We start from the raw sequence: 22,244 nt of genomic DNA, 5'->3' as shown, positions 1-22,244 counted from the left end.
AGACAAAAGATAGTTGGATGTGGTTTCTGAGGTTTTTGGATAACGATATTGGCTTTGAGAATCAATATGGTTGGACATTCATGTCTGATAAGCAAAAAAGCTTGATCCCTGCATTTGAGAATTTGTTTCCAAATGCCGAAAATAGATTCTGTATTAGGCATCTATACACAAACATGAAATATGATGGATTCAGAGGTTTGGCGATAAAAAATGCTCTTTGGGTTGCGGCTAGGGCGACAAGAGTTGAAGAGTTCAAAAGGCGGATGGAAGAATTGAAGAAAATTAATCATGATGCCTATATTTGGTTGGCAAAAAAACCTGAACAACACTGGTCCAAGGCATACTTTAGCACAATTCCAAAATGTGATATACTTCTTAACAACATGTGTGAGTGTTTCAACAGCATGATTTTAGATGCAAGAGAAAAACCAATCATTTCAATGTTTGAAACAATAAGAAATTTTTTGATGGCCAGGTTTCAAACCAACAGAGAGAAGGCCGAGAAATGGGATGGTGTGATCTGTCCAAAATTAAAGTTTTCTTGGCAAAGAATAGCAAGCAAGCAGCTGCTTTTAGTCCTTTGATGGCTGATGATGCACATTTTCAGATCACTGGATTACACCAGCAGCACTCTGTTGACCTGTGTAGGATGAGTTGAAGTTGTAGGAAATTGGATTTGACTGGAATTTCATGTACACATGTTGTTTGTGCTATTTGGTGTAAGCAAGAGAACCCTGAGGCTTATGTACATCGTTTTTACAGTGTTTTGAAATACAAGCATTGTTATTCGCGATCCATCATGCCCATTGATGGACCAGCCATGTGGCCTGAATGCCAATTAATCCCTCAATTACCACCAATTTATAAGGAAAAAGTTGGTAGGCCAGCAAAGTTGAGAAGGCGACAACCTTATGAAGTTCCAGCTTCAAGTCAATTAAAGCTGAAAGGTGTGAAACAAAACAACAAATGTCGAACATGTGGTGGGTTTGGACACAATCAAAGGAGTTGCAGCATATCTAAATCAAGTGGTTTAGATAGGACAACATAAGATAACAATGAAATGTACAGAGTTGAAACTGAAACACCACAAAATTACAATGAAATGGATATAGGCGATGTTGAGGAGTTACTTTTGTGTTATTTAAGTTTCTTATTTAAATTTTTAGCATGATAATATTTAGCATTTAATAGGTGACATAGAATCTGCACCACAAACATGCAATGAAGCCGAGCTTGGTGCGACTACACAAGGCGAGTCAATGTCAGATGAAAGCGAAAGATTCATATCCAATAAAACCGCAGAACATGCTGAAGCAGCATTCAAAAAAAGAAAAAAACTGCATGTTATCAACAATTTGTTGTGTATTTACGTTTGTTTAAAGTGACAATAATTTTTTTACAAGTTCTTCGATTTAATTGACTATTTTCAGGTCATACGACAACGTGCAACTAGAGTGACAATTAGGGGCAGCTCCAACACAATCTCATCTATGAATGTAAGTGCAACTAAACCTGATACATTTTTTTCTTTGGAAATGTTTCAATTTTTTAATCTTTTTCTCAGGTCCATAAAGTATTCAACAAACAAATGCATGTCATTGTGAAAGGAGGAAGGAACTACGTAATTGTATCAAATTTGAGAGCCTCATTGGATGATCAAAGAAAATAAACAACGATAGAATCAAGTGGAACTAGTGGTTGATGAAGTAAATGTTGATGAAAGTAGTGGTTGTGGACATGATCACAGAGAAAAAAACACATGTTATTGTTTTGTTGGATTCTAAATTTTATGGAAGTAGTGGTTGTGGACATGTAATTTGTTTTTTGTTGGATTTTAATGGTTGTTGCAGTGATTGTTGTGGTTATGAAATTAGTAGCTTTAACGAATCAATTCTTTTTTAGCCCTCGAATATGGACATCTTTTTTTCTTGGAATGGAACGCATCTTCTTTTTTTTTTCATGGAATGGTTCTCTGATTTTCTTAAGAATGGCCACCAGTAAATTATGCTAAGATTCCAAGATCAATATTAAACATTGGACACAGAATGATTCTAGTCTTCTTGAATATTCTAGTATTAAACAATATTAAACATTGGACACAAAGATGAATATTAAACATCTTACTCAAGTCAATGTTAAAGACTAATTGTTGTATTCTTAATTCAAATCCCATAATCCAAAAAACCAACTTAGTTCCAACACAAGTGCAACATGATTGAAAAAGGTAGAAACATATGCATCATCACTCTCCTCCTCTTCTTTCTTTTCCTCACTTAGATGTGCCTCATTAGTTGCGCCACCAACACAAGCAATAACTACTCTATTTATCTTCACCAATGTGTAGAAACTCTAGTATTTCTTTGATCTCTTTAGATAACTCTTCCATTTTCAGTGCATTTTTGCGACTCTCACGTTCCAATTCCATTTGAGCATCTATTAAGTGGGCTATTCTTTCATACTCTTTTGGTTTTTTACTCAAACTTGCATCACATGTTGAACTTGAACATTTTGCCTCGTTAGAGTTATAAGTAGCAACTCCAACAGATTGTTTCTTCATAAACTCATCGAATGATTTCAATGCCTCTTCTCTAGTTCAATAGGATTTGTGAGAAGCTCCACTGTATTTACTCACTTGCACTTGAGCCTCCGCCCAATTGTCGTAAACATCAGGTTTTCGTCCAACAAATACAACATATGTTTTCCTCTACATTAAATAAGAATTTTCAAATTTCAACAAAAAAATCATACAAAAACACAGAGAAAGTTAAAAAATACACAATAAATTAGTAATTAAATAAAAAATGCTTGTAATCTGTTGAAAAAATTATCAAAATTAAAAAATTAAATTTAACTAAGTAGGAGAATTCCAAAAAACTACACCAAATAAAATAAATCCAAGCATTATAATTATGCTACTTATATGTGCCTAACAAATTAGAAAAATAGTGCTAAACCACCTTCGAAATTTATACTCCAAAATGTAGAGATACAGTATATACATATATATTCCATTAACAATTTAGGATCAACTCACATCCACTTCAAAATTACATAAAAGATCAAAAATTAAGAATGCTACGAACATAGTAATCGAGAACCTACAACAAAATCATGGAAAATAATTAAAAGCCTTTACCATGGCAAATGTTGTTGTAGATTGAATATGAAATTGCTAAATTTTCTTCAAGTTCGTCGTGGGTTTCGAATTAGGATTCTTTGATTTGGGGATTTAGGGTCGTCGTTGTGGTTACTAGTGAATGATTTGGAGAATAATCGACTGCCTTCAAGAAGAAAAGATCACGTGAGAGGCACACATGTGGTTCAACGTTAATCTTAACGTCAACATAACGTCAGGGACCAATTAGGGAAGATTTTGAAAACTTGAAGGATTAGTTAAACAGTCAAAAATGAAAAGGTACTGAAATGGGAAAAGCGGTTAACAATAAGGACGGAAATGGGTTACGGTTACAGTTACGGTTATGGTTTGAATCATATATTTAAAAATATATAATATATAATTTCAAATCTAATTTTATTTTTAAGAATAAAATATCCATTCAAATGACAAATAATTCTCATATACGAATGAATTTGTCAATTATTTTGTAAGTTAATAAATTCTTTAATTATTTTTTTCTTTTTTCAGGAATTAGTCACTTAAATGTTTGAGTTAATGTAGTTCGTGGAACACAATTTGCATCAGGTCATAGAGAATTGTGAAATAAATCTTCAAAATTAAATCTAGACGCAGTAATAAATCTCACCTTCCTATCTCACTCAGTTATTTGTTTTGATAATCCAATTGCTTCAATATTCATATATTCATCAATTTTGTGATAATTCATGTGTTAGGAAGATTCCTCGATAATTAATTTATCTAAATTCAAAATTTGATTAAAATTGGTGCTTTGACACACTTTAAAATTACAAGAAAAATCATAATAATTCGAATTAATTCTAAAAATTCTGAAATTTTCACAGTGTATTTTGTAAAATGTTATAACTTTTGTATAGAAAATTATTTTCTAATTCTGAACTCATTCTATCCAGGTCGTATATTTTCATGCTTGTTGACTATGGGTTTTTCCGGCCCGAAAAAAGAGACTTGCTCTACTGTTTCTGGCCATTGAATGAACCTTGAGAATACTTGGCATCATGTTCAACAATTTTCTTTCTATACTTAAGTTCAAAAACAGTGTACATGATGGAAATACAGAAGCAACAAAATTGAAGATAACCATCCCAAAACTTTGTGGAACTTAATTTTGTTTTTCCTTCAAAATTTCATATAAATTCATAGACTAGTCCAAAAGCTTTGAAATTTGAAATTATAGTGTAGAAAAAGTGCAGACACTAAAAATTTGGTCAACGGGGCAGCGCGTGTATGTTGCCTCGCGTGAAGGTGACTCCGACGCGACGCGCAGCTGAGTTTTTTTGGACAGACTCCATTCATCATGATCTACAATTTTTGTATACAAAGTTTTCCAAGAAAAATGATATATATTGTCTAAAATTTGAATTTTAAAATTGGATGGCTAGCAACTTCGCTACCAAAAACTAACCGCTTTCGGTGACTTTCTGACCAGTTCACTAACGTGCGTGGATTCTACTTGTAGTGACCCGTTCCAGAATCACCTACTAATCAAGAACTAAGCATGCAACTTAACTTAATTAATAACAATCAGAGATAATAGCGGAAAAGGTCAACAAATGATAGTTATACAACCCCATCGAAAATCCATAACTCAGAATGAAAAGAAAGTATACGGTACAACCATATCGAATCAAAGAGTACTGAATAAATAACTCCACCGGCTACTCAACGTCCTCCTCCTCCTCCTGAGCCATCCAACCTGAGGCCTGCCCCGTGGAAATGGGGTGTCCAAGATAAACAAAACCGAGGACGTGAGCGATAAGAACGCCCAGTACAAAAGCATGAGTATACAAACCTATATGAAATGCACATGCTATGATATGATACCAGGGTAGTCAAGAAACAGGAATCACAAAAGATCTCAAAATGCTCAGTCTAGAGGCGCCAAGTGGATAGTGCCGCGTGGTCCTACCTCTGGGTCACTGCATCCACTGCAAGAACAGACGTGGACCTAAAATGTCCCGGATCACCGAAGCCCTCCGGACCCGTCGGCCACTGTGTACTCTCGGTGTCCATGCGTCCACAAGACAAGACAGGGCTGAGCGGCCCCACAAGATATATAGCTTATCTCGAAAGAGATACAGCTCAACAGTAAAGGCTATCTCGAAGGAGATACGGCTCAACATGAAATGCAACGTGCAGTAATAAACGTGACATAATAGCATGCATCATATGACATATATCAATGCACCACATAATCATGCAACACATATAAGAATGTATACTCAACCAGGATATCTCGGATAGTACTTTCGTACCTCTATCACAGCAATCCTAATCCACTGGAATAACCAGACAACAGGTCTAGTCCAAGCCTATGCATCAAGTGAAAACCATCACTAAAACTTATCTACCAGACTTAACTAGATAATCCTGAGATAATACTGATACAATTCCAAACCTTCGTCCGTCGCTAGCCCACTGATGCCGCTAGCTCCCAACTAGAGCACAGCTCCGCTACAAGACCAGCAGCTCCCCGCTAGTGCCCGAACCTCGGAAAAAGACTAGAATCTCACAGAAGCGACTGAAATGCTATGGAACTCTCTGAATTGGCGAGTCACAAATGAAGCCTCGCGCCTCTATTTATAGCTAATGTTCGGACGATCCGAACCATTTCGGAAGCTCCGATCCGGCACACTTCGGACGGTCCGAACTCTGATCGGACGATCCGATCCTTGCATGACTTCCACGAGTACAGCCACCTGTCTCGGACGATCCGAACCCCAATCGGATGATCCGAACCTTACCACGTGTCCAGAACCCTTCCACGTGTCCAGCCACCTGTCCCGGACGGTCCGACACTGGCTCGGACGATCCGAACTCATCGGACGATCCGAACTCATCGGACGATCCGCACTTGTTCGGTCCTTCCGATCCCACCGAAAATATAATTAATCCGATAATTAACTCAAATTAGGAATCGGGTTACTACATTCTCCCCCCCTTAAAAGATTTCGTCCTCGAAATCAAGTTTATAGGATGAACAAAACTGAAATAACAACATTGTTATTACATCTCAATTGTTGCCAAACACAACTGATAATTGGATTACAACGGAAAACATGCTTACATCCATAGTACAACTACAGTACAACTCAAAAGAGCTCTGGATGCTCCGAACGCATACGACTCTCTAGCTCCCAAGTGGCTTCTTCAGTGCCTCTACGCTGCCACTGAACTAAGACAAGAGGAATGATCTTATTCCGCAACACCTTATCTTTGCGATCGAGAATCTGAACTGGTCGCTCCACGTAAGACAAATCCGATTCAAGTTGAACTTCAGATGGATGTAAAATATGTGATTCATCTGCCACATATCGTCGCAAAAGGGATACGTGAAACACGTCATGAATCCCAGACAGATACGGAGGTAATGCTAACCTGTAAGCCAAATCTCCCACACATTCCAGAATCTCAAAAGGACCAATAAATCTCGGAGATAGCTTACCCTTGAGACCAAATCTCAAAATCCTGCGAAAAGGCGAAACTCGGAGAAACACTTTCTCACCTGGCTGAAAATAAAGAGGTCGCCGCTTGGTGTTCGCATAACTAGCCTGTCGATCCTGAGCGATCTTAATCCGTTTCTTGATTACTGCAACTATATCAATAGCCTGCTGGACTAACTCCGGTCCCTCAACATGTCGTTCCCCAACTTCGTCCCAGAATAATGGAGTACGACAACGTCGCCCATACAACGCCTCAAATGGTGCCATACCAATACTACGATGATAGCTGTTGTTGTACGCGAACTCAATCAAAGGCAAATGATCCTGCCAAGCGGGTCCGAAATCCATAACACAAGCTCGCAACATATCCTCAAGTGTACGGATAGTCCTCTCTATTTGACCGTCGGTCTCTGGATGATAAGCCGTACTCAAACTTAGTGAAGTGCCCAATGCTGACTGGAAACTACCCCAAAATCGTGAGGTAAAACGAGGATCCCTGTCACTAACAATACTGACTGGCACTCCATGCAAACGTACAATCTCTTGAATGTACAAGCGAGCCATCCGATCGAAAGTGAAGTCACGGTTCTAAGGCAGAAAATGAGCAGACTTGGTGAGTCGATCCACCACTACCCAAATAGCATCACTATTCCTCGAAGACAATGGCAAGTGAGTAATGAAATCCATCGTGATATGCTCCCACTTCCATTCAGGAATAGGTAGATTCAACAATAATCCTCCAGGTCGACGGTGCTCTGCCTTAACCTGCTGACAAACAAGACACTTGGAAACAAACTGATAAACACTGCGCTTCATCCCTTTCCACCAAAATCGTGTCCTCAAGTCTTTATACATCTTATTGCTTCCTGGATGGACACTCAACTTGCTTCGATGAGCCTGAGACAAGATCTTTTCCCTCAAATTATCATCCTCTGGTACTACAACCCGATTAGACAAACATAGAAGACCATTAGACTGATAATGGAAACCGCTATCTCCACCCGCTAACCGAGCTAATCTCTGAGTCTTCAGATCAGACATCTGAGCATCTCGAATCTGAGCGAACAAAACTGGCTCAGATAAAATGGTAGCAACACGAATGCTCTCCATACCTTTCCGATGTTTGAAGTTAAATCCCAACGAACAACAATCCTGAATAGTACTAATCATAGCACTGGTCTGAAGTGCAGAGGCTCTCACCTTACGACTAAGAGCATCGGCTGTGAGATTCGCAGAGCCTGGATGGTACTTGATCTCGCAGTCATAATCTTTCAGTAGATCCATCCAACGACGTTGTCTCATGTTCAACTCAGCCTGAGTGAACAGATACTTCAGACTCTTGTGATCAGTAAAGATTTCAAACTTAACCCCGTACAAGTAATGACGCCAGATCTTCAGTGCGAACACTATAGCTGCCAACTCTAGATCATGAATAGGGTACTTTTCCTCGTGAGATTTCAGCTGCCTGGAAGCGTAAGCGATCACATGACCATTCTGTGTCAACACACACCCTAAGCCTTGGAAAGAGGCATCGGTGTAAACACTGAAACCATCAGATCCTGACGGTAACGCCAAAACAGGTGCAGAAGTCAGAAGTCGACGAAGCTCTCTGAAACTATCTTCGCACTCAGATGACCACTCAAATGGAACATCCTTCCGAGTAAGTTGCGTCAAAGGTCTAGCTACCTGGGAGAAATTCACGATGAAGCGACGATAATACCCGGCCAGACCTAGAAAACTACGGATCTCGGCCACCGTCGTAGGACGTGACCAATTCAGCACTGCTTCAATCTTGTTGGGATCCACAGAAATTCCTTCCTTGGAAATCACATGACCAAGGAATACTACACGATCAATCCAGAACTCGCACTTACTCAGCTTAGCATACAATTGTTTCTCGCGAAGAATCTGCAACACAATCCTCAAGTGCTGGACATGCTCCTCCACACTGTGAGAATAAATCAAGATATCGTCGATGAAAACCACAACGAACTGATCTAGAAAATCACGAAAGACTCGGTTCATCAGATCCATGAATACCGCTGGCGCATTCGTCAATCCGAATGGCATAACTAGAAACTCGTAATGCCCGTATCGAGTACGAAATGCAGTCTTGGAAATATCATCATCTCTGACTCTCATCTGATGATAACCCGATCGCAAGTCAATCTTGGAGTAAACAGAGGTACCCTGAAGCTGATCGAACAAGTCATCGATACGAGGTAATGGATACTTGTTTTTGATCGTCACACGATTCAGCTGGCGATAATCAATACACAATCGCATCGATCCATCCTTCTTCTTGACAAACAAAACTGGAGCTCCCCAAGGTGAAACACTCGGACGAATATGACCTTTATCAAGAAGATCCTGTAATTGCTGCTTCAATTCTCTCATCTCTGACGGAGCAAGACGATAGGGGGCACGAGAAATCGGTGCAGTCCCTGGCATTAACTCAATGTCAAATTCCACCTCTCTAACCGGAGGAAAACCAGGAATCTCATATGGAAAAACATCAGGAAATTCACAAACCACTGGAATATCCTCTATACCAACACTACCTGTGGATGTATCAATCGCATAGATGAGGTAGCCTTCCCCGCCCGCCTCTAAAGCACGACAGGCTTTCAGAGCAGATACCACTGGCATCGGAGGTCGCGCTCCCTCACCATAGAAAAACCAACTAGAGCTCTCAGACGTACGGAACTGAACAAGCTTCTGGTAACAATCCACAGTAGCTCGGTAGGTAGTCAAAATGTCTATACCCAAAATACAATCAAAGTCTTCCATCTCCAGAATCATAAGATTCGCAGTCAATTTGTTACCCTCGAAATCTAAAGGACAACCTATCACTAGACGCTTGGCTAAAACCGAATGACCCAACGGGGTAGAAACAGAAAGAATAACGTCTAGAGAAACATACGGTAACTTATGACGCTTAACAAATCGTGCAGAAATGAATGAATGAGATGCTCCGGTATCTATAAGAACAAAAGCAGGAATACCGCATAAACAAAAAGTACCTGCTATGACTCTCCCGGTCTCATCTGCAGCCTGATCCTGGTTCAGCGCAAACACCTGACCTTGGGCACGAGGTCGAAGATTCGAACTACCCACTGCCTGACCCTGCCTCCTCTGCTGAACAGTCGTCTGAGATCCAGAACTGGATCCTGCTCCACCTCGCAACTGAGGACAATTCTTCTTAATATGCCCCATCTCTCCGCACTGATAACAAGCTCCTGCGGCTGCTCGGCATTGCTCCGATGGATGGTTCTTCCCACAATGCGCACAAGATTCCTTCTTCTTACCAAAACGGAAAACACCGCTAGATCGAGATCCAGATCCAGAAGAAGACGAACCAGATTTCTTGAACGACTGAGATCGAGGCCTCAAAGTACTCGGAGGTCTAGAAGAAAGAATAGCCCTACCACGCTGGAGACTGATCTCTGCCTGGCGACACCGGTTCACTAACCCATCATAAGAAGTAGGATTATCACAGACAGTGACTCGGTCAAAGATCTCCTGGTTAAGACCCTGGAGAAAATGGTCATACTTGGCCTCAGAACTGCCACTGATATGAGGAGCGAAGGGTAACAACTCGAAGAATTTCTGCTGATACTCATCAACAGACATACTCCCCTGCTTAAGATTCAGGAGCTCAATCGTCTTCGCCTGGCGAAGGGCTGGAGGAAAATACAGCTGCATGAAAGCTGCACGGAAATCGGCCCAAGTCACCCTACCCTGGGACTGGACTATCGGCGCAGAAGTCGATCGCCACCACTTGCGCGCACGACCCTCGAGAAGAAAGCTAAGGGTCTCTATCTTCTGCTCCTCGGTGCACTGAAATGCACGGAAACAACTCTCCATGCGCTCTAACCAGTCCTCAGCATCATCGGGAGTCTCTCCACCGACTAGAGGCTTAGGCCCCATCTGAATAAAACGATGCAAATCAAAACGCCTAGGACCATCCCTACGATGACGATGCTCACGATGACGCCTATGATCATCCTGGTCGCCCCAACGACCTACACTCCCCTGACTACTCTCATCACCAAAGTGGTCAGCCATCGCTACAAGATAGAATGGGGAAAAATGGTAAAATGGTCAACGAAAATCCCAAAACAGAATCTATATCCCAAAATCGTAAGCATGCTCTGATACCATAAATGTAGTGACCCGTTCCAGAATCACCTACTAATCAAGAACTAAGCATGCAACTTAACTTAATTAATAACAATCAGAGATAATAGCGGAAAAGGTCAACAAATGATAGTTATACAACCCCATCGAAAATCCATAACAACTCAGAATGAAAAGAAAGTATACGGTACAACCATATCGAATCAAAGAGTACTGAATAAATAACTCCACCGGCTACTCAACGTCCTCCTCCTCCTCCTGAGCCATCCAACCTGAGGCCTGCCCCGTGGAAATGGGGTGTCCAAGATAAACAAAACCGAGGACGTGAGCGATAAGAACGCCCAGTACAAAAGCATGAGTATACAAACCTATATGAAATGCACATACTATGATATGATACCAGGGTAGTCAAGAAACAGGAATCACAAAAGATCTCAAAATGCTCAGTCTAGAGGCGCCAAGTGGATAGTGCCGCGCGGTCCTACCTCTGGGTCACTGCATCCACTGCAAGAACAGACGTGGACCTAAAATGTCCCGGATCACCGAAGCCCTCCGGACCCGTCGGCCACTGTGTACTCTCGGTGTCCATGCGTCCACAAGACAAGACAGGGCTGAGCGGCCCCACAAGATATATAGCTTATCTCGAAAGAGATACAGCTCAACAGTAAAGGCTATCTCGAAGGAGATACGGCTCAACATGAAATGCAACGTGCAGTAATAAACGTGACATAATAGCATGCATCATATGACATATATCAATGCACCACATAATCATGCAACACATATAAGAATGTATACTCAACCAGGATATCTCGGATAGTACTTTCGTACCTCTATCACAGCAATCCTAATCCACTGGAATAACCAGACAACAGGTCTAGTCCAAGCCTATGCATCAAGTGAAAACCATCACTAAAACTTATCTACCAGACTTAACTAGATAATCCTGAGATAATACTGATACAATTCCAAACCTTCGTCCGTCGCTAGCCCACTGATGCCGCTAGCTCCCAACTAGAGCACAGCTCCGCTACAAGACCAGCAGCTCCCCGCTAGTGCCCGAACCTCGGAAAAAGACTAGAATCTCACAGAAGCGACTGAAATGCTATGGAACTCTCTGAATTGGCGAGTCACAAATGAAGCCTCGCGCCTCTATTTATAGCTAATGTTCGGACGATCCGAACCATTTCGGAAGCTCCGATCCGGCACACTTCGGACGGTCCGAACTCTGATCGGACGATCCGATCCTTGCATGACTTCCACGAGTACAGCCACCTGTCTCGGACGATCCGAACCCCAATCGGATGATCCGAACCTTACCACGTGTCCAGAACCCTTCCACGTGTCCAGCCACCTGTCCCGGACGGTCCGACACTGGCTCGGACGATCCGAACTCATCGGACGATCCGCACTTGTTCGGTCCTTCCGATCCCACCGAAAATATAATTAATCCGATAATTAACTCAAATTAGGAATCGGGTTACTACACTACTCAACCTAAATAACAACATTTATGCTATAATAGAACCCTGAATAAAGTGTTAAGCAAGCGTTTCAAGTGCATGAACATGTGATGCAAACATGGAAGGCCAAGCTCCAAAGAAGGCATGAGATCCTTTAAAGTTGCCGGAGGGGCCAATCACGAGGAGACGACTGAAGAGATTCAAAGAAACATTGCAAGGGATCATAAGAAATCAAGTAGAGCTTGCAAGCAAAGAGCCAAGTCCCGAGGGGTTCGTGATTCACAAGAGCAAGTTTGGGAGTCAGTGGAATGCAGTTCAAGTGCTAAAGTTTGAAGGAAATGACTCTGGACCAAAAGCTCGTGCGCTAGGTCGGTCAAACTATACCGCCCCAGCGCGTCCTGTACTGTTCGAGAAGTGAATTACAGCACCAAGCGCACTAGGGCGGCCAAACTTTACTGCCCCAGCGCCTCACATTCTGTCCCAGCATCCATATTCCAAAACCATACGCGCTCGGGCGGCCAAACTTCACCGCCTCAGCGCGCCGCAACCAAAAAAATACTTATTTCCTTAGAGTCCTAAATTGTTAGATAACTAGATTTGATATCATTTTTTATATGTAAACATATTATGGACGAAATTTTACACATTTTTCAGATTATTATTGATTGAAAATCAAACTTTTGAGTTATTCTCTCAAAACTTTTCAAGGCTTCGCTTTGTTTCAAAATCAAACTTATCAAAGTTTTAACTTTGTGGCGTTTGTCGATCGTTTCTTACGCGGATTGTCAAAGACGAGTTCTTTGAATGTTCGTTTGAGTGTCGATTGTTTCATTGTGATTCTTTGTTACTAAACCACGTAGTTTAGGGGTGAAATCACATCATACTTGAAATCAAAAGATCGGGACATTAAACAATCCTTGTTCGTTAGTGAATTGAGGGCGCGATTCTAAATTAATCGTGTTTTTTATTCTTACGTACGTGGATTCACATCAACATGCAACCTAAAAATGTTATTTTTGGAAATGTACCTTTGTACATTCTCACGATTTTTTTATTTTTTTGAAGAAATCCGAGAAACATTTTGCTACACCTCATACACCAACTTGTTTTTGGGTATGATAGGGTGTTCGGTAATTTTTCCAGAATTCTTTGACACTATTTACTAATTTTCAAGTATTTATTGGCATTTTCTCTTTTTTTACTGATTTTTTCTGCACGAATTTTATCATTTTCTGATGGTAAGAGAGTATTTATAGGCAAAATTAAATGAGGGAAGGATGTCAAGTATCTAAGATCATCGACACTTTTCATGTATATCTATCAGAAGAAGCAAGTTGCATTGTGCATGTATTTCTCGGGATGAAAGTGTCACCTTTTGAAAAAGTTTTGTGAAAATCGATGCTTTAAGTGGATTAGTAGAAATCATGTTTGGTGTGTGCACACTCTCTTGGTGTCAAATGTAGCAAATGATCCCCGCTGGTAAACTCGATATTGATATCGAGAGTTGTCAACTTCTCTTTGCCTTTGTCTTTGTGTGATGTACTTGAACCTTTCATTAAATAATATGTAAACAAAAATGATTATATTTGAAAACATAAAAACTATGAATATATATGATTTTTAGAAAGATTGAAACATAAATGGCATATAACTAAATAAAAATATGATTTAAAATTAAGAATAAAGATATAAAATTGTATATTTGGAGCTTGGATAGTGGGGAAGTATTTGATGAAAAATCAAGTAAGTGTATAAGTTATTTATAGAACTTGAAAATAATGTTAATATAATTTAAATGATCAAATTTGAATTTGAATTGCATTTCAAATGAACATCTGGTCAACTTTCATCATTTAAAATATCGGATTATTTTTTTTTTTTGAGAAAATTTTTGCATTGCAAAAGTTCATAATGACATATTACTAAAATATATTCATTTATCTAATTAGTTATCTTAATTCAATATTATTGGTAATTTAAAAATAATATGGTTGATTATTAATTATTAAATGTTTTTCATCCTAGAATAAAAAGTTTTTACTAATATCATGATGATTTATAGATATACAACACATATACCAATAACCTAGTATGTTGGAACATTTAAAGTTTTGTTGATTTAATAAGGTTGCTTATCCGATAGATAATTATAGAGCCTAAAATAAATGAATTCAAGAAGAAAAACTGAATATTCATATGATGAAGTTTATAAGGAGAGATTAACTGATTACAAATCCAGACTGATAAAGAAAAAGAAGAATAATGATATCCAAACCGACTCAAGGATACTGATGAAGTCCAACCGACAGTTTTTCTAAGACAATCACTCATTCAAAATCCTAAATATTCCATGAAGAATCGGTATAATCATGATAAAAGATCATATCCCAGCTGAAATAGATGATAAAATTTTCCGTGCTAATAGTCACTGAATCTTAACATAATGTCAGTTTTTTATCACTACCAGGATATGTTAGAAAAGATGATAACATGGAAACAACGACATCTGTATTTGAAAACTGAATATCATTTTGAAAATATTACTGTTGCAAACTAAGCCATAAATAGATTAGTTAAACAAGCTCTAAAGGTTACACAATTACATTATTTATCATTGAGTTTTTGAAAACTGACCGGTCTTCTCTAAACAAACTTTATGCGAGCCAAGCTGAAAATCCAACACAAGTTAACAAATTATTATCTGATCATTTTGAGGATCAAATTTGTGATTAGAACTTCCTTGTGAAATCTGTGTAATTGAGAGTAATAAGTCTTACTGCTCAAACCATTGTAGATTGAAGTTTACTAAGAGTTTCAGTTAGACAGTGTTAAGTCCTATTGAAGTGAATGATTTCAAGTTGATTGTAATTAACAAAGTCTTTTAGTGCACCATTATGTAAGAAAAAAAGGGGTGACATAGGATTATTGAAGTCTCCGAACATTCAAAAATAATTTTGTGTGTATTAACTTCCCAATTTGCTAGCTCAAGTTGGAAGATGGAACTTGAATTTAGCCAAAATGAAAATCTGACAAGTTTCAGTGTTTTGATTATATCTTACAACTTGATAATGAAAAGGACAAACTGTCAAAACCTCGGAACAAAAACTCAATTTTAAACAAGTTGTATTTCACGTCAGTTGGGTTAAATATAATGTTATCTTAGCAAACTCGTTGTTGCAGGACCAAACTAAGTGAAAGAAAATAACATTAGTTGGAAGTTTTGGTATTTTGGTAAGCATGTTTATCCAAATGAAACGATTAATCATGATTTACAAATCATACTCAGAAGTCAAAGTTTGAATCGAAGTGTAAGATGCTAATAAATGACGATGAAGATACAAGTTTTGACAGGCTGAAATCAGAGTTTAGCATACGAGTAAAACTGAATGACCAGTTTAGCAGAAGAGCAAAAATTAATGGCCAGTGTAGCAGAAGAGCAAAACCGAATGACCAGTCTAGCAGACGAGCAAAACTGAATGATCAGTCTAGCTGAAGAGTCCAACTTAACCAAAACTTCAAAATCAGTTAGGCTTGAGAAAGTGGCAGGAAGACATGAATGACTATTTCAATATCAGAAAAAGTATAAAAACTTTCAAACGGTCATATTCTTGTGCCTAACGTATATATCATTTTGGAACCTATAAATACAATATCTTGAATATCAAATACAAGTTTTGGAAGGGGATTCAAAGCATGAACATCCTACTAGAAGAAATTAGCTATAATGAGAGCAAACCCAATGTGTGAGGATAGATTTGAAAGATAAATACATTGCAAATGATTAAATCATCACACATATATATTAGAGTTGAACTTCAAAGTTTAGTTGGGCAAGTTCTCACACAAAGAAACTAAAAATTATGTTTGTAGTCTTGTCATAAGATACGTTACATTATGTAGATTGTGAGGTTGTTGCCTACAATCGAGAGTGTGCTATGTGTTTCAATTAGGTAAGAGATGAGTCCTTAGTTGAAATGATTTTATATAATGAATTTTATAGATCAAAGTCTACAAGTGGATCCTTCTTAAGGGGTGATGTACAAGTTGTTAATCTCCGAACATCCATAAATAATTTTTGTGTCTATTTATTTATTACATTTGATTATTGTTATTATTTTTATGATTTATTGTTGAAGCATTTTGTAATTGACCCGATTTAATTATATGTGATTTGACGATAATTAAGATTAATTATTTTAAATTGATGAATTTAAAATAATTAAGTCAGATAATTAAATTGTGTATTTATGCATATTTAAATTTTATAGCAAATAAGAGTTGAAATAAAATAAACCGGGTCAAATTTCGAACCCCGAAAAGATAAAAGATAAATATATATATATATATATATATATATTATGATACACTCTCTCACACACACTACACCTATAAACACACACCGAATTCCTCATCTCTTCCCGTAACTTTCTGTACAAATCTTCAAACCCATTTTCGGCACTTTGACCGTCGATTGTGGCCGCACCAGTTGCCGAAAAATTCAAGTAAATATACGATTGGAAAGCTCTTGATGTAAACTTTCCATTGATACCACTATTTCTAGGTGAAATTGTGATTTCTGAAAACCCGTCAAAGTCGCCGTCTCTTTCTCCGTTGAAATCGACGTCTTCCGCCGCTCAAAACTAAAAATTGATTGAGGGGTTTTGTTCCTTGTGGTGTAAGCTTTCTTTTGATACCACTTTCGTAAATTTTCGAGAACGACCCGTCAGCTTCGTTTTCTGTGAGATTCCGATCATCTTCTCCGGCAAGTTGCCGCCTGTTGCCGGTGAGCTTCGGTTTAGGCTCGATTTTAGCCACTGTTATTGGAGGTACAAGTTGTATCGGTGCGAATAGTTGCCTATGTGAATTTAATTCAATTTAGACTCCAATATTGTATCATTATTAATTAATTATGGGTTTTTGTTGCAGGTTCCGGTATTGTGCGAGTTGGAGGTATAATCTCGTAAACCTAGAATTTATCGATGTCGCTTAAATATTAGTTTAGCGCCATTTTAAGCTAAAAAGAATATTTGCGACGACCAATAGAGATGATTGATTTTAGGCATTTTAGTCGAATATTATACTTTTAGGAATTTAAAATGCCTAAATAATTGAAATTGGATTTTTAGTAAATTTAAATGGTTGTGGAATTTTTTATATGATAATAAGACCATTTAAATTAATATTCAGGTCATTTGTCTGAGTTGGCATTTTCAGGACTTTCTTGAGGATTTAATTTACTGGTAAATTAGTTGAGGTACGTAGAGATCAGTTATTTATCACGATGTCTGACAGAGGCATATGATGATCATGTGTATGATTTATTTGTTATTTGCTGATTTATGAGATATTATATGCTGACTCGCATATTATCAGTTGGTAATTGATGTGCAAAATAAAATAAAATATTTCTTTTGTTCACACACATTTTATTTTAGTTAGGCACATCAATACCACTGAACATATCATATTGAGCTTATCTATTATTGAGATCCAGTTATATTTCGGTTGAGATCCGTTATATATATATATATATATATATATATATATATATATATATATATATATGATATGGTGTCCTGGAGATGTTTGGCTACCTTGATTCGGTCCGGTTTAGGTAGTTGCTGGCTTCGAGGCTGGGCCATATCCCAGGCACGGTCCGCTGGGTCGTGGACCAGCTCGAGCATATATGTATGATTGTTGATATCGATCATTTGATTCCTGATATCCTGATATTTTGCACCTATTCATGCATTGCATTCATGCATGGCATCATTGCATTTCTATGTCATATACCGCGGTTTCTTGATGTCTAGTACTGGGGTTACTGACCCCGAGAGGGGGCTGTCGTGTCTTTTGTGTGTGGACATGACAGGTGGTACATGTGGTTCGACCTCAGACGCTCGAGAGGAAGCCTCGGGAAGTACCAGAGCTCCTTGAGAGTGAGCTCAGTTATATTTAGGTACTGCGTGGTGTTGATGTCTCCCAGATACTATATGTATATATTTGGAGGATTGTATTATGGTATTATCGACCATTGTCGGCTCTATGATATTTTGGGTTTGTATATGTCATGATTGTGTCCGGATGACACATGTTTATGTTGTTGTGTTTATTGAGAGCATATGTTGTTTATTTCGAGTATTTGATTTTCTGGTATGTCCTATTTACGGGAAGGTCATGCCGAAATTTTTATAGGCCCAAACGCAAATTTTTAACTCATTTTTCCGTTGTTTACTGATTAATTATGATTGCATGCTAATAAATCGTTATTAGGATAACAGGCCCTCACACATGTTATGTTTTTACCAAATACCAAGAATATTGCATACCAAATGTTTGACAAAATGCTGAAACCAAAGTATTTTTACTCATTCAACTTGTATATAATTTAATGATTTACAAAATGTTTAATCAATTGCTACAAAGAATTTTTTTGAGTGTATTCCGCTTGGTTTGAAATTCAAACTCAATTTAATTCATCAATGTTCAATATTTCAAGAATTGTTGTTGTCATATCTTAGCCAAGTTTTATCGCAGGCCGATTTTGCAACTCATGCATCTTCTCAATGGAGACAGAAGACATGTTCCAATAATTGAATAGAAATTTCAATAGTTTATTTTTAAAAAAAAGTTTCTTGGAACACTCTTCGCATATCATCATTTTTAGCCATTAGCAGACTGATTTTTACTTTCAGATAGTCAAATTTCTTTCGCTGAGAAAAACTATTGTTGCTTGGCTTATCTATTAACTTTTTGCTTTCTGCATTAGCTTGATCAAATGACTGCGAAAGACTTTTATAATCATCTATCATATCTTGTAATGCCGTGATAAGTTCCTCTCGTGTAAATTCTTTTGAGTCAAAATCAAATACCATATCATCGACAGTTTCCAACTCGATTTATATGTCTCTGGCTCGGCATCTACCATGAGACATTGTATCTTCTCATAATCAATATCGGTGATAGATGACTTAAACTTGATTGTTCTGAGTCTGAATCAGTCCATTTGCTTTTACTTTCCTCATAAATCAATATTTATGGTCCTTATTTTTCTTGTAAGATATTTTCTCGTCTTTGGACCGTCTTCCATCAAATGGCTTCTTATTATCTTTCTTTGGCCAATTGCAATATATAATTAAATGGTCTTACTTTTTGCAGTTAAAACATTCTTGATTATCACTAGCTTGGTAATTTTTAAGGTAAAATTTGAATTTAGACTTGATTTTTGATAAAAGGTTGCCATTTTTTTAGAAAAAATATGACATAGCCTCATTGTTTATCTGATCAACAAATTTTTTGCTTGAATCTTCTTCGTTTACGGTTGAAATTGGGGTTGTGGCAGCAGAGCCTTTTTTGTTTGTGAAGTGGATTGCTATTCTTCAATCCGAAATCCTATCACGAACTCATAAGCTTTAAGACCAACAAACAAATCATGTAGCACAATTTTTTTGAGATCTTTGGATTTTCTCATGACCACCATCTTTACATCCCATTTTCTAGACAATTCTCTTGTAACCTTCAAAAAAATTTTATGATTAAAGTATTATTTACCAAGAGCTGTTAGTTCAATAATGATATTACTAAATCATTTATCAAACTCATTTAGATTCTTGTCGGGCTGTATTTGTGCATCATCGAACTTCTAGATTGCAACAACAAATTTGTTCTCCTTAGTTTGATAATTGTCTTTGCAAAGTTAGGTCAGTTTCTCTCATATCTCTGTGATTGTTGAATAAGTCTTAATTTTGCTAAGCATATAATTGTCAAGGGTATTGTAGAGAATTTACTTGACCACATTGTCAAGGTTTGTTTTCTTCTTGTCATATGTAGTCCATTCTGATTGATGCTTCTCGACCATATGTAATGCACCCTTAGTCACTGCAACTATTGTATTAGCTTTTAGTATCTTTATCGGGCCGTCAGTGATGATATACCGCATGTCATATCTCAAGTTGCTAAATTATTCTGCAAACTATTTTCCAATCATCAGTCTTCTATGGAAAATATTGAAATCTTGTTAAACATGTCATTTTAAAATATAGTTAGCAAAGTTCAAGAAAAACTCGATCTGATACCACTTGTTGGATCATATTAGAGTTTAGATGTAGTGAATAATCTCTTTTAAAAACTTGAACCATTTTAAAAAAAAATTAGGCTTGCTAAGAAATATTCTTGAATGGTTAGTTTTGCTGGACAACTGAAAAATGATCAAGTGCAGAAAAGGCCCGGCTTGGCTAGTGATAGATTATATAATGCAATTAACAGTTAACAAGAAACAACTTGAAAATAAGTGAGTAATGAAATGAGACAAATATTTTTATGGATGTTTGGAGATAAACCTTCTATGACACTCATTTTTCCGCTTAAGAAGGTTTCCACTAAAAGAGTTTGGTTTTACAAAGTCTTATAAAAACTCACTTCAACTAGGATTTATCACAGCTTAAGCTGAAACTTTTGTCGATCATTTTACAATATCTGAATGTTTATGAATCTTCGGTTATCCAGAAAACAGAAAAAACAACAGTCGGCTTGATGGCTTGAATTAGTGGTATAGCACATAATGATCTTTGGAGATCTGATATATTCTAATAAACATGTGCTAAGTGAGCAGTTTGATATTGAAAGCTTGAGTGTGCTTTAAGTTCTCAAAAATGTGCTCTAAGTTCTCAAAAATATTCAGTCTTTGAGAGAATAACAAAATATTTCAATAGTTCGGCCTTTTTCTTTGATCTTCAATTTGAAATATGCATATATATAATTGAAAAGTTCGAACGATCGGATATGCTTTTCAATGATCATATGTACTGTTACTCGACATAATGAGCATGTCATTCTCAGTAACAATACGTATTATTAAATGCTCATTTAATGTTCCTTGTGTTTTTGCAATTTTAAGCTCCTTGTTTTTCCTAAAGCTGACATACCATGTCCGAAATGGGTAGCTTTTCTGGCATTCGAGATTTGGTAGGATACTGTATAATCATTTATAAATAGGGCATATGTTGAACGCCTTGGTTACCGTATCCTTTTTGAAAATACTCAATTCTGAGTGGTTGCAGTGCAGTTAGAGTTTCAATGATTTCAACATGTGTAGTACTTCCGGTCAGTTTTAAAGATGATTTCTCATATCTAGAGTTCAGATAAACTTTAGCTTGACTTTCTTGTCAAAACAGATTGAACTTCTAATGCTCTTATCTAAACGGCTTGATATGATCAAGCAATCTGAAAAGCTGAAATTATTTTTAAAGAGATGTTAGTTTTGGAACAACTCGATGATATTATTTATAGATCACCAAAATTAAGGTAATAAAAATATTTTCTAACAAAAACATAAAATGATTAATCATACTAATTATCTAATAAAAATAAAGTGAATCAATATTTTCACGTTTTCAATTGTACTAGATATAAATTATAATTTTTTATTTGAAAAATTCATTCTTAAGAATTTATTTATCGAGACATATAATAAACCCAATATATAATAACGTATAATATTTAACTAAATGCAAAATAAAAATAAAAATAGTATTTAATACATTATTTAATCAAGGTATTTTAATTTAATATATTTTACTTAAAAAAGACTTTTATTTAACTCAAATATTATTTAATATCTGCACATTTTTATTAGTTCATGATATTTATGTTAATTTTACTATTTTTTGAGTAATTTCTATAAATCATATAATGCATATTTCATACCCAAAATGGGCTTAATTTTTGGGCTTTATTTTTTTTAAAAAAATATGAAATCATTTTGGACCAAATATTAATTAATATATTAATTATGAAAAAGATAAGATAAGTCATATATATATATATATATATATATATATATATGTATATTAATATATATATATATATATATATATATATATGTATGTATTAAATATTAATCAATACTATTTTATGTATCTAATCCAAATACATCACACATATTGATGTAGCTAAAAATTATGATTATCTGGACTATTCTGTATGCTCGTAAACGGATCCAAGTAATCGTATACGGTATTCCAGCTAGCTCATAAATGGGTC

At 36.9% G+C, this 22,244-nt stretch overlaps 2 long non-coding RNA genes across 3 annotated transcripts; both read left to right on the top strand.

The window, feature by feature from the left end:
- The first annotated feature begins 283 nt into the window (after positions 1–283).
- On the top strand, positions 284–1,744 carry LOC140837950 (uncharacterized). Its single transcript, XR_012119513.1, has 2 exons — positions 284–1,496; positions 1,565–1,744. It is a non-coding gene; the product is annotated as an uncharacterized lncRNA (long non-coding RNA).
- Positions 1,745–16,596: 14,852 nt separating this feature from the next.
- LOC140837948 (uncharacterized) lies at positions 16,597–18,418 on the top strand. 2 transcript variants are annotated; one of them, XR_012119512.1, is made up of 4 exons: positions 16,597–17,029; positions 17,130–17,153; positions 17,391–17,457; positions 18,076–18,418. It is a non-coding gene; the product is annotated as an uncharacterized lncRNA (long non-coding RNA). The 2 variants fall into 2 exon arrangements; XR_012119511.1 differs by having other exon boundaries at positions 16,597–17,044; positions 17,130–17,457.
- The last annotated feature ends 3,826 nt before the right edge of the window (positions 18,419–22,244 follow it).

Source organism: Primulina eburnea, chromosome 8 (genome assembly GCF_022965805.1).
Source record: "Primulina eburnea isolate SZY01 chromosome 8, ASM2296580v1, whole genome shotgun sequence".
In the NCBI taxonomy this organism is placed as follows: domain Eukaryota; kingdom Viridiplantae; phylum Streptophyta; class Magnoliopsida; order Lamiales; family Gesneriaceae; genus Primulina; species Primulina eburnea.
Note: the sequence above shows the minus strand (reverse complement) of the source record. Positions and strands in the feature narration are given on the sequence as shown.